This window comes from Nilaparvata lugens, chromosome 2, assembly GCF_014356525.2.
Source record: "Nilaparvata lugens isolate BPH chromosome 2, ASM1435652v1, whole genome shotgun sequence".
Taxonomy (NCBI): Eukaryota; Metazoa; Arthropoda; class Insecta; order Hemiptera; family Delphacidae; genus Nilaparvata; species Nilaparvata lugens.
In genome coordinates this window covers 2,302,359-2,321,779 of record NC_052505.1, presented here as the reverse complement: position 1 = coordinate 2,321,779, position 19,421 = coordinate 2,302,359, and positions in this window count along the sequence as shown.

The window sequence follows — 19,421 nt, the reverse complement described above, 5'->3', positions numbered from 1 at the left end:
CCTCACCTGTCTACGAATGATTAAACCTGGAACGTTATGAAGAAGTATTAAATGAATTTCATTCGAAAATAAGAAACTTCTGAGAACGAGATTGAACTATTATTGTTCCACTCTTGAGAAGTTATCCAATTTCGAATTTTCTTTCACGTAGTGATAACTTCCAAATTGCAACTGCAGCTATAGAGTTCGCATATTTGAATCATTTTCGAGTGTCAAACTTGAGAATTCCGTTGAAGTTGGATTAGAAAGAAGGTTTGCATTGTGATCTTGAAATAAGTTTCTGTGATATTTGAAAACTTCTCTCGATGTTTGTGATCTGAGATCTTCTGTTTTCCCTCACTTTCCTATGGAATGTAATCAATTTGTTCTACTCTATCCATTCCATTAGACATAAAAATGATAATCCTATTTCAATCAGCGAGCAATTTCTGTATATATTTATATATTTGGTTATTATATGGTTATTCATGTTCAACAAATCTCAAAAACGGCACTAACGATTCTCACGAAATTTGGAACATAGTAGGTTTATGATATAAGAATTCGATTGCACTAGGTCTCATTCTTGAGAATACTCGCTGAAGGACATGAAAAGGATAATAATAATTCACCCTTGGAAAAACACATGATAATTTCGTCGTCTGTTGATAACAGAAGATGCGAGTGACTGTGTGGAAGAGAGACAGAATTATGTTGAGCTATTGAACTATTTGCAATCAATCAGCTACTCACAAGAGAAATTATCTAGAAATTTTAATCAACTTGATCAAAATAATCTGATTTGTTGATATGACATGCTATATCATTCTCAGATGGAATTAAATAGAGAATGCATTTATTTCCATCTATTCCTCTATTTAACTCCATCGGTAACTGATTGGCCGCTATGGCTTCGTATAAAATGAGCGCTGCTATACAGAGATTGTCAGTTTGGTGTAAGGGTAAGCATTCCTGACTAGCAATTGGGAGGTACCAGGTTCGAATCCCGGGCTGGCAACTAATTTTTGGATAGTAGTTCTCATCGAATTTCCATCTAGCTGTTAACCCTGTTGTCAATGTCTGCAGTAGCAGAAGTCTTCGGGGTGATTTACAGCATTTATTAAGGATTTTCGTTAAATAATAATTATTGTATATCATTCTCATTTAGAGTATATCATAATTTTCAAAGTTGATCATCATTTAACAGTTTTGAGTGATCAGTGGGGGTTATTTTGTTATTCAATTTTGTTCGTAAAAAATTTTCTGTTTTCAAATGTTTGGACTAAAAATTGGTCCTGTTCAATTCAAGTCTATGAATTATAACCTACTTTTTGAGATATTTATAGTGTATAAATCAAAATTCGGGGAAGAAAGAGTTTTGGGCTGTGGCTGTTTGTGTCTTCCCCAATCATTTTGAAGAATTGTGTTCGGTTTATCAATGAATAAATAACGAGCAAGCTCGTGATAGTTATTATTAAACATGAATCTCAATATGTATTGTAAATCACTCCGAAGACTTCTACTGCTGCAAATATTGACAGAAGGGTAAACAGCTAGATGGCAATTCGATGAGCGCTACTATACAAATTCTACTCCAACATACTGTCTGAAGAGCCTACTTTACTCCCTGAAATAAAATACTAAAGTGTCACTTTTCCGCCCTCGGTAGAAAAAAAACAGAAAAACTCCCTAGAGCGTAAAAGTAACTCCACTCAAAAATAAATGGGAAGCATCTCTATTCTAAAAACTTACATTTGAGATAGGTTAGAAGGTGGAGCTGAGATGAGAAAGCATATTATAGAGTAGTCATTAACAAACTAAATTCAATACCTCAACCAGACATTTGATTAATATATGAAATATATGTTTCATGCTAAGATTATTACAAACTTCATATCAGTATACTAAAAAAATGTATGAATATTTTGTTTAGTATTCTATGTTATTCAAAATACCAACCAACGAATATTTCGCATCAACCAATCAAATTTGAACAGGAACTTCACCATAGTGTTGTAGTCGAGTAGGCGGCCATTGTTGTTACAACTTTTGCCGACAGATAGCGGTGTCGGCGGTGAACTGTGTGATAACAAGACAGCTGTTTAATTTTCAAGTTATGTTGTAATACATTTTACTGGTCACGTAAGTTGTTAAAAATTATTTTATTTTCAGTTTTTATATAAATGTTGGTGGAGGAAAAATGTTGTGTACATCACGAGTGAAAAATGTTTTTTCTTCCTCAGGAAAATTGTTGCCCTCGGCTTCGCCTCGTGCTTCAAACTTTTCCCTCAGGGAGAAAAAACAGTGCTTATACAAATAACTATTGTCAGCCCAGGATTTATTTGGATTTTTGTTTAATAATAATATTATTCATCAATTATTAGCATTTAAACGAATGCAATTTCAACTCTAGGATGGTTTTTAAGGGTTCAAAATTCGTCTTTTAGCATGTATATTCTTCTTATTCTCTTAATTATATTAAAAATGTCCATAGCAATGTTAATATAGAACTATTATCTAGAGAGAGTACCTCTTCAAAGCAGTTGTTAACTGGTAACTAAATTGATAATTTTGTCAGGTTGGCATTGAGTTGAGTTGACTTTGTTAGGTTGGCACCAAGTTGAAGATTGAAATGGATTTATCGCGGAAGAATTGATTGGGCACTGCTACTTCAATCAGAGCTATTCCTGGGAATATTATATTACTAGCCGTCAGGCTGCCATATTCGTTTAGCCAGACGTTCAGTCTGGACCCCCGACTGGATAGTCCTACATATGATAAAATGCTCAAATGAAAATGCAGGCGAAGCGAGCCTGCTGATCTCATCCTTGGACGATCCAGTCGGGGGGCGATATGGAGAGCGAAGCGAGCCTGACGGCTAGTTTATTTATAGTTTCCTGTTGGCTGGCTAATCGATGTGGAAACCGTTCTGAATTTTATCACAAAATTGGTGATCATATCACAAAATTGTGATATATCTGCACACTTTATGCACGGTGACAGGTGTCAGACCCACAAACACTATGTTTACTATCAACCAAAAGCCATTCAACTGGAAGTAGTTGGGTGCTGACAAAATGTTCAGATAACAAACGTGTGGATGCCGGTTCAGAAAGGCTTGAACAGTGTGTGGATACTGAAAGGGTTGTCCCCATGAACAAAGCGAGTACTTGACCACGAGTCTCATTACAGAGCCCAGTGACCGATGAACGGTGAACGCTGGAACGTTCAGATTGCCTCGTTACCTCCTGCGCTATAGTGAGGTCCACGTTATAATGGCAGTATTTGATTAACATTGGAGCTGCTATCCTTGTCTATCATTCAACCAAACAGATAGCACTATCCTCTATTATCTTCCAACGTTGACGGATCGTTTTTCATCAATGTGGAAGCATCAATGATATAAACAAAATAATCAATCTCAATTGGAGAAATTCATAATTCGATTTCAGAAGTTTCAAAAGTAGAATTAAAGAGCACATCAGAGATTGGAATAAACAAAATGGGGAATCTAACTTTGCAGAACATTTGATAACAAATAATCACAAGTTCACAGTTAAGAAGAATGTTGAGTTTCTGCATGTTAATAACAAAGGCAGATCTTTGAATATTCTAGAGGCTTTAGAAATAACAAGAGTAATATTAAGGAAAATTCCCAGTATAGTTTAAATGACCGGATTCATTTCAACCAATTTAGTTTATCATAAATGTAAGCATACATTAGTCAATAGTTTTTCCATTAACATATTTGTTTATTATCTTCACACTTGTTTTCTTGGTTTATTTTGTATTGAAAGTAAATTTTATTATCATGGCGTTTCTGTTGCTTAAGCCACCATTTTGTCACACCCTTGAGGGGGAGGGACTGTCTAGTTAGGCCAATGGCAGGCGTTAATGCCTCGACCAATAGCAGTACTCGCCTACTAGTATAAATTCTGCTGCTTGTATTTAGTTTTAGTTATCAGAGATGACAATGGTGTAATAACCGAAACCGGTCTTTCTAATTATCAATGAATAGTGGTTTTTGACAATTCCTTAGTCTTTTTCATTCAATCATAATTTGATCATTGGAAAAGATATATCCCTTGACGAATCCTATTATATTAAGCGAGAAATTTCTGTATTTATATCTGGTTATTATTATATCTGGTTTTTTAATTGGTTTATTCCTATCTGGCTATTTTTTAACTGGCATTTTTTATCTGCTATTTATGTTTAATGGATCTCGAAAACGGCTCTAACGATTTTCACGAAATTTGGAACATAGTAGGTTTATGATATAAAGATTCGATTGCTCTAGGTCTCATCCTAGACTCTCGTCGGTTATGTCGAGTGAGTAAACGTGTGTCAGTTCGGCTCCGTCTTCTAACAGATATTTCGTAGGGTTATACAGTTCAATTCACTTCAAATTATACATCTAGTTATTCAGTTTCTCGAGCTTAATTCAATAGTGAAATTATATTTTTGATTAACTCACATCTTTTATTTATCTTGAAAAAACATTCCTAAATCTTCAGTCACCTTCTCGCCTATAAAAGTGTAAATCCACCTAACGGTACACGATGGTTCGACCGAATAGAGGCACACCGAGGAATGAGGTCAATGCTCGAAAGCCAGCTATTTCTGGCCATTGTCCGAGGAGACCCTCCTCATTATTCGACAGCAAATCGAAGAGTCTGTCCACAGTGCTGTATAATGGCTGTGAAATCTATTTTCGAGGAACTTCAGGCATTGAAGGAGGAGAACAAACAGCTGCACGATAGAATTCGTGAGCTGGAGGTGTCTTGTCACCTGAAGGTCGACGACCTCGAGCAATATGGGCGCCGACATTCTATACGTATTTTTGGGATCCCGGAGAGTGACAAAGAAGACACGGACCTGCTGGCGCTCGATGTCTTTAACAAGAAGCTGAACGTGCCCGTGACTTTGCGGATGTCAACCGCTCGCATCGCGTTGGAAGGCGTCAACCACCTCAACAAGGGCAAGCTAAACCCAAGGACCGACCCATCATAGTTCGACTCTGCAGCTACCGGACCAGGAAGATGATCTTCGACGCTAAGAGGAAGCTGAAGGGTTCCGGCGTCACCATTCGCGAGGATCTGACTGCGGAGCGCCTCAAGATCCTCAACGCTGCGGCCGACCGTCATGGGCATAGGAATGTCTGGTCATCGGACGGGAGGATCAAGATCTCTATCGGCGAGGGAGGATCCAAGAGGGTCCACACAGTCGAGAGGATGACCGACCTTCAAAAAATAAAGGTAAATTAAATCATTTCAGGATTCGATTACTAAGGTGCCCTTCACTACAAAAATAGGAAATTCGTATTAAAACATTTCACAATAGATATACCTTGGCATTTTTCATGAGCTGGCTTTCTGTTCTATAAATGTTCTTCTTCTTTCATAATCGCTTACTACTGGATACCTAATCTTTCATGCTATTTATGATTATGTATGAGGCAATTATTACAAACTAAGGAGATCCACATTTGTTAATACTGATAATAATTTATCTTGATTTAATTCCAAAACTACGTTCAATGCATCAACTACTATACTCCAGAGGGTACTTAGAGAATCATTATCTCTATTCTTACTAATAATTATTACATCTCTTACCAAAATTATTTCCATAATTAATAATTTTCGAAATGCTGAATTTCAAATAAATTGGATGATTAACATACGTTATAGATATGGATGTAATCTATAGGTAAAGATAGTAATCTCTTCTATATTAGGTGTACATAATGATATCTCCTACTGTTGCCACAGCTCGAGCAATAGAAGCAAAAATGTGTGAAGAATTATTGATAGAACGGAGGGGTGGGTAGTCTGTTCATATGCTTATATAGGGGCTTGTTTCATTAATGTTATCTTAGACATTCATCACTAAAATATTACAGTTCTCAATTTACTACTTTTATGTTATTGCAACTCCCAATAGTTAATTATACTTCTAATACTATAATATTTTTCACACTTCACCGTCAATCCTATTTAAAACTCATCTAAAATAATCTAGCACTTTCTCCATCGTCTCCTCTACTTCTTATTTTTCTTTCCTCTCTTCTTGATCTTATATTTATAATGATTACTTGAATATTGTTGTTTGCGATGATGATTATTATTCTTTTCTATTCTCTTCTTCTTCTTCTTCTTCTTCGTTTCTTCTTTTCTTCTTCTTCTTCTTCTTCTTCTTCTTCTTCTTCTTCTTCTTCTCTTTCTTCTCTTCTTCTTCTTCTTCTTCTCTTCTCTTTCTTTTCTTCTTCTTTTCTTCTTTCTTCTCTCCTGATTAATTCAAGATCACAATACGATGTTCTATTAGAATAAGAATAAGAATAAGAAGTTTATTTCGCCAAATTTTTACATAATAGTTACAAAACATGGATGATTTGGCACAGCCAGCAAAGTTTAAACTGTGCGCTAGCTGTGAGTCATAAAGCAAACAGTACGAAGTAGCCATAGCAATACTGAAAAAAGGAAAAAAATATACCTAGTAATAAATATATAGTAATAAATAGATAGTAATACTTCTTGTAATAATACATTCTTCTTATAAATAAACAATGATAAGAATTGAATAATTTCGTGTTAAAACCAATTATACAGATGATAACCAAAAACAAGTCATACAGCCTACATTTAAATCTTCTAAATGCAAACTAATGAAGAATACAAAAAAAAATGAATTTTCAGTTGTGAGCACATCCCAGTGCTTAATCAATTTCATAAATAATACAAAAGATAGAAAGACATTCAAAAACAAAAGAATCATGAATAATTTCTTAACATTTAGGCATGTAAAATATATATTCTGCTTAACCCATACATTTATTCCTGATAAGTGCTTTAGTAATTTTTGAATTAATTAGTTTTATCGGAATTTTGTTTGAAAATATATTGCAAAGATAGGTGAATTGATGTCGACAAACTACTAGTATTAAGTGATATTGAAATTATTTAATGCTAATGAACGAGTTTGATACGGTATATTTCTAATTTCTAGATTACTTCTATTTATTTAAGTGCCAAACAATCCTAGTTACACATGTCTTAGTGTGGGAACACTTAATTCTTCAAAAAGTTCTTGCTTGGGTATCGTCTGGTTTACCCAGTGCTGCCCTTATAAGATGCTTTGTAGTGTGAAGACTTTATTAAAGTGACATCATATGCACAACCCAAGCTTCAATCGCATATTGAAACAGCGCGTGGGCATACGCAAAATAATTGATCTTTTTACATCCAGGTCTTTCAATTGATTTACTTTGTAGAAACTATAAATAAGAAATTTAAGTTTAGAAGATAGGTAATTCATATGAGTATCCCATTTCAAATATCTATCCACCATCACTCCCAAATATTTTATAGAATTAACTTTTTCAATTTGTTGGCACAAACAGTTCAACCATCATTCAAGCAGTGAATTTTATTCTATAGTTCAGTTTCATAAGTTCTTCTCAATTTGTGCACATTCCTTCTTTCTCTCTTTTCTTCCCCATTGTTATCATTATTTCCCTGTGATTTTTCACTAGCTATCCAGCATGTTAATGTATTCTTTTCTATCTTATATATCTTCCTACCTTTTCTCTTTCTATCTGATTACCTTCTACTAGTATCCATATATTATATTATAATATCCATATATTTATCCATATAATATTCGATTCTTTCCCACATTATATCCTACTATTCCTCTTCAATTTTATGCGAATATATTCATTATCAATTTATTATGTATCTTCCTCTATTGATAACTTTCTTCAAAGATTTCGTGTTTTGCTGGCTTCTTCTTCTCTTTTTCAGTTTTTACTGGATCCCATTTCGCTCTATCTCCACCATGAACACGATCTTCCACTACTGGATTTCATCTCTCTCTGTCTCCACTTGGACTCGATCTTCCACTACTGGATTCCTTCTCACTCTACCTCCACTTGGACCCGATTCTTCCACTACTGGATACCTACTCGCTCTATCTCACTTGGACCTGATCTCCCACTACCAGTTCTTCCTCAATCTTCATCTTATTCACCATTAGGATTATTCATCACCGAAACTCCACAAATCTACATCTTATTGTGTTTAGTGAATTTTTGAACTAGTGCTTTAAATAGTGAAGGGAGCCGAACTGTCAGGCTACTGAATGCACTCGAATCAAGAGACTTTTTCATTTAGGTTAAGTTTTATCAGTTTCATCCCCATTCCCCCGTCATGTGTCGTTCTGAGGTCGGTTCACGATTGGTCTGCTGCTTCCATGATGCCTTTCACTGACACGTCAGCTCGCTCGCCCTCAAGTAGGTATGATTATTTCAATAATAGTAATAATGACGCAGGTATGTTTCTAGCAAATAAGCTCCACTCTTCAAAAAACTTTTCAAGGCTGCTCACCTTAACGTACAATCCCTCAGTTGCCACATTGATGAACTCAGAGCAATCTTCCGTTTTCAGGACTTCAATATAATCGGAATTTCCGAATCATTTTTGAAGCCTAGTATTTCATCAAATTTTGTTGCATTGCCTGGATATAATCTTTTCCGGAATGATAGATTAAATAAAGCTTGTGGGGGTGTAGCAATTTATGTGAAAGATGGTATCAAAACAAAAGTTTTAATCACATCTAAACAAGAGTATTGTTCCAGACCAGAGTTTATGCTACTTGAATTATCCTTATCTAGTACTGATAAATACTCGTTGGTATCTGTTATCGCCACCAAAAATAGGTCATTTCACAGATTTCGAAAGTGCCTTGCTTTCTCTTATGCCTTGTTATAACCGTATACTAGTTATGGGGGATATGAACACCGACTTGAACATGACAAATCGTAACTTTGACTACTCTCAACTGACTACATTTTCCAATGCCTAAACATGACTATTTTACCTCTCGATCCAACTCATCATACTAATGAATCAGACACACTCATTGACCTTCTCATTGTCAGTGATCCAATGAGGTTGTTCAAGCAGGCCAAATCTCAGTCCCAGCTATTTCTAGACATGATTGATCTACTGTGTACTTTCCCATAAGATACCCAAGCCAGAACAGAAAATTATCACTTATAGAGACTTCAAAAACTTTGATGAAGCCGCCTTCCTGACTGATGTGGCTCAGACTCCATGGCATCAAATTGAAGCATTACCTCAGTTGATGACATGGTCAAGACTTTCGAGAATTGGACTTTGACTTTGTATGACAAACATGCACCTTATGTGACAAGGAGGATTAATAGAAAACGACGAGTACCGTGGATGACTGAAGACATACTTAAGATGATGGGACGTAGAGACAAAGCACATAGAAAATTTAAAAAGACATTTGACTTGACAGTTTGATAGAGTATAGGAGCCTTAGAAATAGGGTTAAACAGGAATACGGAACTCAAAGATTAGGTACTTGAATTCGTTTATGACAAACAATAGACAAGACTCTAAATCACTTTGGCTGGGAATAAAAGAATTCGGGCTTGGCAACAGAAAATCGAATCCACAAATTGACTTACCATTGAATAATATAAATGACCATTTCGTTTCACACTCTAACCAACGCGACGAAGTTGTCATTGCTAATCATATAGATGATCTTGAAGAGCAGGTTACAAACTTAGATTTACCAATCACTGATCAATTTCATTTCCATCCAATCTCAGAAGAAGACACTTTCAGAGCAATTCAACGTATTCATAGTAATGCTACGGGTGTAGACAAAATTCCTATTAAATTTATCAAGAAGATGTTATTTGCTGTTTTACCAACCATTACATACATTTTCAACAAGTCACTTGAAGAAGGCATTTTCCCTGAAAACTGGAAGTTTGCTCTGGTTCGCCTCTAAATAAAGTTCCATCACCCAATAAAGTTGAGGATTTTAGACCAATCAGTTTTACCTGCATTGTCCAAAGTGCTAGAAAGACTCATTCATGCTCAAGTTGTAAAATTTCTAGACAACAATAGTAAGCTTCATAACTCTCAATCAGGCTTTAGAAAATTCCATTCAACTGAGACAGCTCTGCTTCGTGTCACTGATGATATAAGGTTAGCTATGGACCAAAGAAAATGCACCATCCTCACCTATTTGATTTTTCTAAAGCATTCGATACTGTTGATCATACAGTCCTTCTGAATAAGTTGCTATTCTTGGTTTCAGTCACAACTCGTTAGTTGGTTTAAACTATCTATTAGGTAGGAAACAATGTGTATCTGTCGGTGACAAAAAGTCAACTGGAAAAACGTTCTGACTGGTCAGAACAAGTGAACAAAACTTGTAAAAAGGTATTCTCAGCCATGCATGCATTGAAGAAAATGCACGATATCCTCCCTAGAAACATTAAATTATTATTGGTTCAATTCTCATCTTCCCACATTTAATGTATTGTAATTCTGTTTAATGATATGCAAGTCACTCTGAATGATAAACTACAGCGTTGCCAAAATTATTGTCTACGTTTCGTCTACTCTCTCCAACGCCATGATCATATCACCCCAGCCCACATTGCTAGTTCAACATTGAAGCTTCCCGATCAGAGGCTTTTTCGAATAGTCAAGCTTGTAGAGATATTGAAATACGGTAATCCGAACTATTTTAAAGATGATTTCAAATTTGTCTCTGAAGGTAGGAGGATAGATGCTTCACATACTAGAAACGGAGAAAGTACTTTAAGGATACCCAATCATCGAACTACTATTTTCACAAAATCTTCTTAGTCAGTGCCTGCGTGCATGGAATACACTTCCTGTTTCTATCAGGTCTATCGAGAGCCGAGCGAGCTTCAACATGACTTTAAAAAAACATCTTTTGGAACAAATGACTGAAACTGTCCGGCCCTAGAGCGATCACATGACAACCATCCCCCACAAATACAAACCTTTAAACCTGTTATAGAACGAATTGTATATATATTATTATATAAGCTCATGTTATTTCACTTATCCACTGCATACTGCTGTATATTACTGAAAGTTGATTACCCTGATCTACTTTCAGCCTACTTCATTTTATTAATCAATTATTTGATCTTATCTACCTATATAATTATTTTACTTTATCAATTTTCTGTTTTTTTTCTTTTTTTTCTCTTCAATATTCATATTGATAAAAACTTTTACAATATTTCCATTAATAAATAAATCCTTAGTTTAAATAACGAAATTAACGTTTTGGTAGAGAGTTAGTGGGGAGGATATTTTAAATTCTTCCCAAAGAATGGACATTGATATGTCCAAAGCTCCGCCAATTTATGTAGATGCATAACAATATGATTATTATCTATAGTTATTATATTACAAATTGCTTTTCATATCATATACAGTTCAATAGTTATTTTCTTAGTCTATATTATGTAAATTCATCTATAACTTTGCTGTATTGTAAGCTATTGTATATAAGTGTATAAGCCAGTATATATTGTAATCTACATAAATAAAGTACTCAATCAATCAATCAATCAATCCTTGAGAAAACTCGCTGAACGACATTAAAAGGATGATTCATCCTTGGCTGGAACAGCTGTGGATAGTAAAAAAGTGAGTATGTGAAAAATCAAAATATCGCATCCCCGGAATTCATAAGATGACGTAAGTTATAGCCAGCTGTGAAATATAAACACGATCATTTTAGAGAATTGTGCTCTGTTTATCAATAAATAAAAATAACGAGCGAAGCTCGGTGTCCCGATATTAGAATATAATTGATCATGGCAAACAAAAATGAACAGTTGATATAACATCGGATATACCGGTATCAGCCATGCTCTATAGAAGACAGTGGCAAGGCGTTTCTCTGCCTTTTTTACTATTATTCCTTTACTATTTACCTTTATTTCCACTTTTTTACTATCCACAGCTGCTCCAGCCAAGGATGAATCATCCTTTTAATGTCGTTCAGCGATTTTTCTCAAGGATGAGACCTAGAGCAATTGAATCTTTATATCATAAACCTACTATGTTCCAAATTTCGTGAAAATCGTTAGAGCCGTTTTCGAGATCCATTAAACATAAATAACCAGATATAAAAATAGCCAGATATGAGAATAACCAAATAAAAATAACCAGATTATATATATATATATATTATATATATATAAATATATATATATATATAAATATATATGTATATATATATATATATATCAACATCATCAATATATTGCTCATGATTTATCATTGTTCAGGATTTTAATTTTATCTTGTACCATGTTACAGCTGCGTCTATTGTGATAGTTATATTGTACTTATTCAATTCAAACATCTACACTTTCTTCACTAAATTAAATTTACTTTTGAATTATATCGTGAATATTCATTATTCTATTTCAAGTACCAAGTTATTTTTCATTAGAACTCTTTCCCCACACACAGACTTGTCTATGTGGGGAAAATTCACAAGTGTTTTAAATTATTTATACATGTACTGCATTTGTAATGATTTTGTGAATAAACTCAATTTAAATTTGAATTTGAACCTATAGTCAGGTCCACGTTATTGTGGCAGTGTTTGATTGGCAATGGTACTGCTTTCCTTGTCTATTATTCCAAAGCAGATAGCACTTCTTTTTAGCTAGAAAATCATCCAAGGCTGAAAAACATTTTTTATATTATTGTTACACTATTATTTTTCAGATATATTTTTGAAGAATAAATGTGAATTCGAATTTGAGAGAAGCTGTTTGTCGCACAGCGCATAATATTGCGTGCGCAGCTGTAGAAATAACCTCAATCTACTTCCGGTTTGGCAGAGAGAATGGGACAAGTCCTTCAATTTTTGGAATTTTTCGAATGCCTACATTCTGTACTCTCGGTTCGTAACTGATTCAACAAGTAAATAATAACAATATCTGATACTATAAATATTTTTTCCTACAGTTACCTTGAAAAGTGGCTATTCCTGCACTGATTACAGAACGCAAAGAATCACTTTTCCGCTCTAGTGCGGGAAAAATTTTTCCTGCACTCCAGATTTGCAACATGGCAACGCAAAATAGTTAGAAGGTTATATGGAGCACCAGTGCAGCAAAATCAAAATGAAGTTGGTAACTGTGGTATAGTGTGGTATAGTGTTGTGGTGCACGTTATAATAATATGAAGGCAGTGGACAACAGTGGATGACAGCGACAGCCAACACATTCAGCACACAGCCGCCTTCATTCATTCACTACTACATTATTCAATTTTGAATAAATTAAGGTTTTCATTAATAATAAAATTACACAGAAAAACACTTGATGGATTTCAGGTAATTTCACCCATAATTACCCACTTCTCATATCCAATGGTAACTGTAGGAAAAATTTAATGTGAAATACGTGCGCAAAGTGACAGTTTGCTGCACACAAGAAGCCATTCCAGAAAGTAAACGTTTCTTTCGGTGCAGCAAACTGTCATTTTGCGCACTAGTTGCACAAATAACTAGTTTGCAATTGCTTCAAGTTGTTGAATTTGCGCTGATAGTTTCTAATGCATATTGGTATATTTCATTCATATTACTGTTATTAGTTGTTATACTTCTGAATGATTGCTAAGTTACTTATTCGACTTTATGTTATGTAACTCATATTTATATCCATATTTGTCTTGGTTTTTTGGCTATCTTCTCACTATTGTATTCTTTTGTAATTGGTGTATACCAGGGCTCTCCAACCTATGGCTCGCGGGCCACATCCGGCCCGCGGATAGATTTTGTCCGGCCCGTCAAGAGTTAGGTATTGCACCAGATTTTAAAAAATATATATTTACACAAAGAAGGTAACCTACTTCCATTTCACAGTTCTCTCCCAGAAAAAGACATTAAAAACATAAAAAATCATGCTGAAGCTATGTTTTCTCTTTTTGGATCTACCTACAATTTATTGTGAGCAGACATTTTCTAAAATGAAGTTTGTTAAATCCAAATACAGATCTTCCTTATCAGATGAACATTTGAAATCAATTTTAATGATTGGAACCACAAAGTTTGATCCTAAATGGGCGGACATTTCAAGTGGGAAACAAATGCAATCTTCTCACTGAAAATAACTATTATCTTTTAGCTTGGTAACTTTTTTTAAATTCGTGTATTGTCAAGTTGTCCTATTACTATTAGAAAAAGTTGTCATATTTTGTTTAACTTGCTAAACTCATGCGTTCTTAAATTTTCTTATGAATTTTTTACACTCAATAGATTTGACTTTGTATTGGAATTAAATGAATTGGTTTGTTTCTTCTGTGTTTCAATTAAACCTACTTAAAACTTCTCATATTATTTTAATGGAAATATAATAATTTACACCCCCCAAATCCCCCGTTGTTTGTGGCCCACAAGTCAAATACCACGTACATCCTTGTTATTGGCCCTTTAAGCCTCTCTAGAATTAAGAATGTGGCCCTTGGATGGAAAAGGTTGGAGACCCCTGGTGTATACCGTTGGAAATATAATAAATAAATAAATATAGAGTGACTTGGCTGGCTCAGGTCTGGTGTCAGAGTTTTCAGGTCGCAACAACTGATCAATTTCAAGGCCTCTGACATCACCTAACGACTACTTCTTAGGCAGCCGGGACCGACATATTTAACGTGTCCATACGAAACACGAAGCAAGTGAATAGAAGGCTGAGTTAGTTGGTGTTGTTAATATTTGACCGAACGAAGTGAGATCTAAGATTCAAGTCGACGGTTTGGCATTTCTCTTAATGTTTAAATGTTTATATATTTATATGTTGCGCATTTACGGCGAAACGCGGTAATAGATTTTGATGAAATATGACAGGTATATTCCTTTTTAAACTGCGCGTCGACGTATATAAAAGGTTTCTGAAAATTTTGCATTTCAAGGATAATATAAAAAGGAAAAGGAGCCTCCTTCATACGCCAATATTAAAGTAAGAATCAGACTATAGGATTATTCATCATAAATCAGCTGACAAGTGATTACACAGATGTGTGGAGAAGCCAGTCTATTACTGTATTTGTATAAGGTCTATAGTTCCAATCAGAGACATTAAAGAGGTATGCATCTTCAAGCTGGGTTTACACCAAAGTTATTAACAAAATGGTTATAACTTAATCCCTATAGATTCTATTAGATTGAACGGAAGCTGACAAACACATAGGTTCATCATGTGTATGATGAAATATGTTCAATCTAATATAATCTAAAAGGATTGAGTTATTAACATTTTTTTAATAAATTTGGTCTAATCGCAGCTTTAAGGTCTTTGGTTCCAATATTTTGTTTTGCAGTCATGGTATTATTATGCGTGCCCATCAGTATCAATATTCTCACATTTGAAAAAACTAATTCAATAGGTGAATAAAAATAAACAAATGAACTGAATAATGCTGGAGAAATTATAATATTTTTGATTCTAAAAAAATAATTTTCATCAGATAAGAAGATCATCACGAAACTGGATGAATTATATCATATGGAATACAAATTCAAACGTGAACTGAGTTTGTTAACATTTAAAACCGAAGACCTTAAAGAGATATAGACCCACAATGCCTATGCCTTCCCAATGATAGCTCTTACTTGAAATTGAAGGCCGCCATTGGGGTATTTTAGCACGAGATAAATTATATATTATTTATTTGTAATACTATAGATCACAAAGGCATTGGTGGCATTGGTATGTAATAATCTTATGGGTTGTCCCCTCAATGGCGGATTTCAATTCCAAGTACGACACTAGCGCTGCTTGTGAGTCTATGCATCTTTAAGGTCTTTGTTTAAAACAGTTGACATCTGGTACTTGTGGATGAGAATACTGCGTGAGGTCTACTGTTCACAGAACTACTAGTCATCTGAATTCGCGAACTAATATCAGTACATAACATGGGATAACAAACATTCCTTTACTGGATGTTGATGAATTCTTTACAGAATTGGACTTCAAAAGCGAGCTCTGTGAAATGCAGATCTGAGCACTTTCATCTCATAGATGCAAACGATTGAGCTGTCCATCCGCAGCATTACATTTATGCTCTTTGAATTCGGAAAATGGTTGTTACTGTACACAGGGTCAATGGAATCCCATAAATTCTCAATTGATCCCCTATATTGTCATTTACATCTACCTCTCAAAGTAATGTTTCATCGCAGATGAATTGATAAATATTCAACGGGGATTACAAATGAAATGCACAATGAATTTGTTCATCTACTCACAAAAACTGAGAGGAAGCGTCAAAGACTGAAAAACTACTGTTAAATTTTCATTGAAGTATATTTTCCATTTATTTGTTGTCGCTTATCGGTGTTGCTCAGTATTTTGAAAATAAATTTTCGCCACACTGCACAGAAAGCAGCTGTTCCCAGTCCCTACGTACATTGTTTGCAGACGACTCTCGTCTGACGTCAGAACATGTTTCTTTCCGGCCTAGGCCGGAAGAGTACCCTTTCCAGCCGCTAACATGGAACTAAGAAAGGTGATCAAAAAACTTTTCATTATTTGTGTTCATTATTCAATAATTGGAACATTTATAAGAATATCATCTAATTGTCATTTGAAAGAATAAAAAAGTATAAGCTCAACCTCCCACATAATTGAACATCATCTTTTAGGTGATTTAGACGAATCAGAATGAAAAATGAAAATACATGGATAATTTCCTGATATTCAGATTACCTCAGATTTGCTAGAGCTATCACCTTCCACTTCTTTTTTTCGGAAGTGCTTGGTGAACAACTATTTCATATTATATATTATATTGTTTATTTTGTGTGTGGCGAAAAATATCGTTCGCACCACGGGCAAAAATCTTTTCTGCTCTAGGTGCGAAATATACTATTTCAGAGAAAATATGAAAATTTTAAATTGATTAGTGTTTGTGAATTCACAATTTTACATACTAATAGTACACACACTGTAGTGGGGTCCACGTTCTATTGGCAGTGGAGAAATATAAGAGAAAAACGTTGCCGATCCTCTGTCTTGTCAATGCCTTCGATAGACGGTAGCTGATACAGGTTTATTGATGTAATATTAACGGTTCATTTTCGTTAAAAATAATCGATTATATTTCAACAAGCGAGAAATTATATATATTTGACCGAGCGAAGTGAGGTCTAAAGCTGCGTATACATAATCATGCTTCCAACCCGCACCGAGCACGCTCCTCCCTCGTACCACCATCGAACCACAGTCGGACCGCCCACGCACCCATCATGAACGTTACGGAAGATGTTAGATCTTCTCGCGTTCCCCGGTCGAACCATTGTTGCTCGCCGGTCGATCATCAATCGCTCTGCTGGAGTGACGTTCGGTTGCGGAGCAGAGCGAAAGTCTGTACGCACCTTAGGATCCAAGTCGACAGTTTGGCATTTCTCTTAGGCTAGCTTCACACGCTTTCGGTTTCATTTGGTTCGGTACGTTTTCGGTTCGGTTCGGTTCGTTACCGAAAACGAATGAGGTTTTCATACATGTCAGGTTTTAATTCGTACGGTTCCAATTAGGTATTTTCTTCTCAAACACAGCTATGTCTGGATTTTCACAGTTCATGCTTGTATATTTAAATATAACAGCTTGTGTTTAATTGTGATACCATGTTATTTCTTGAACAACAAAATTTGAAAATTAATTGAAAATTGTGAATGATTTGAATAGTTTCTTTTTAATTTTGTTAATTTTTTATGTTCAGAGAGATGATTTTTTTGAATTGAAAATTTGTTCTTGTTTTGACACATATGGTATAATATAAACTTCATCTCTTCTCTCCATTGATGAAATCATGCAATATTCGTGGAAAAAAAAAATAAAAGAATAAAAATTCTCCCTGAGTTTCAATTAATATCTTTCATATTTTTCTAGCAAACTATTCATTGATTAAGAAATGTTCCTGTGAACTAACATAAATGAATTGACCATATGATTTTGACTTAGAAAATTTTGAAACAGACAATCACGATATCAGTTTAAAATGAAAACAAAAAAGACAAGCGTGTGTAAAAGACTTCGTTTCTCCCCGTTTCCCTAGCAACGAATCCGAATATGATGAAACCGCCTCAGTATTAAAACCGGCAGTATTAAAATACTGCGTGGGGGCTACTGTTCACAGAACTACTAGTATATTATAATCTCAATTATTATGGAAATTCATAGATGAAATTTTTGGGAAAAATTATTTCTTGCTTCATAAAATATAATTGATTATTCTAAACGAGAATAGACCGTTAATCAATAAACCTGTATCAGCTAACGTCTATGGAAGGCATTGACAAGACAGAGGATCGGCAACGTTGTTCTGATATCTTTCTCCACTGCCATTATAAGGTGGACCTCAATATACTATTGACGAATTGTAACTTTAACGATGCTGTACACTACTTGCTGTTTGTGGGTCGGCGGGCGGCAGCGGGCACGTGACCGAACAAAAGCTTCGCTTGCATCAAGTAGTGTGTCTTGAGCCGACGCGCACAAAGCTTCAATCATCATAGACATCATCATCATTCTTCTCCATCTTCATCATTATCTTCTTCTTCTTCATGTTCCATCTTCCTCTTATTTTCCTTCTTCTTCTTCTTCTTCTTCTTCTCCTTCTTCTTCTTCTTCTCCTTCTTTTTCTTCTCCATCTTCCGCAACATTCATGTTCTTCTTAGTTTTCTTCTTCTTCTTCTTCTTCTTTCTCTTCATTCTTCTTCTTTTTCTTATTTTTCTCCGTCTTCTGCATAATGTTCTTCTCAGTTTTCTTCTTTTTCTCTTTCCTCTTCTTCACAATCATCATCTTCATCTTCATCTTCATCTTCTTCTTCTTCTTCTTCTTTCTCTTCATCATCATCATCTTCTTCTTCGTCTTCTTCTTCCTCTTCTTCTCCTTCTTCATCTTCCATGTTCTCATTTCTCTTCTTCTTCTTCTCCTTCATCTTTCATCTCGCTCTTATTTTCCTCCTTCTTTCTCTTCTTCAACATTTTCTTCATTATCATCATCATCACCACCTCTTCTTCTTCTTCTACTTCTTCTTCTCCATCTTCTTTATCATCATCATCATCATCATCTTCATCATCCCATCTTCTTCTTCTTCCTCTTTATCATCTTCTTCTTTTCCCTCTTCCTCTTCTTCTTCGTCTTCTTCGTTATCTTCCATGTTCTTCTCATTTCTCTTCTTCTTCCTCTTCCTTACTCTCATCTTGCTCTTATTCTCCTCCTTCTTTCTCTTCTTCAGCCTTTTCTTCATCATCATCATCATCATCATCATCATCATCATCATCATCATCATCATCATCTTCTTAGTCTTCTCCATCTTTCATGTTCTTCTCAGTTTTCTTCTTTTCCTTCCTCTTCTTCTTTATCATCAACATTAACATCTTCTTTATGTTTCATGCTCTTCTTATTTTTCTTCTTCTTCTACTCCTCCTTCTTCTCCACTTTCATAATCATATTTATCATTTTCATCTTCCAACTTCCTCTTATTTTCATTCTTCTTACACTTCTTCATCTTTCACGTTCTTCTTATTTCCCTTCTTCTTCCTTTTC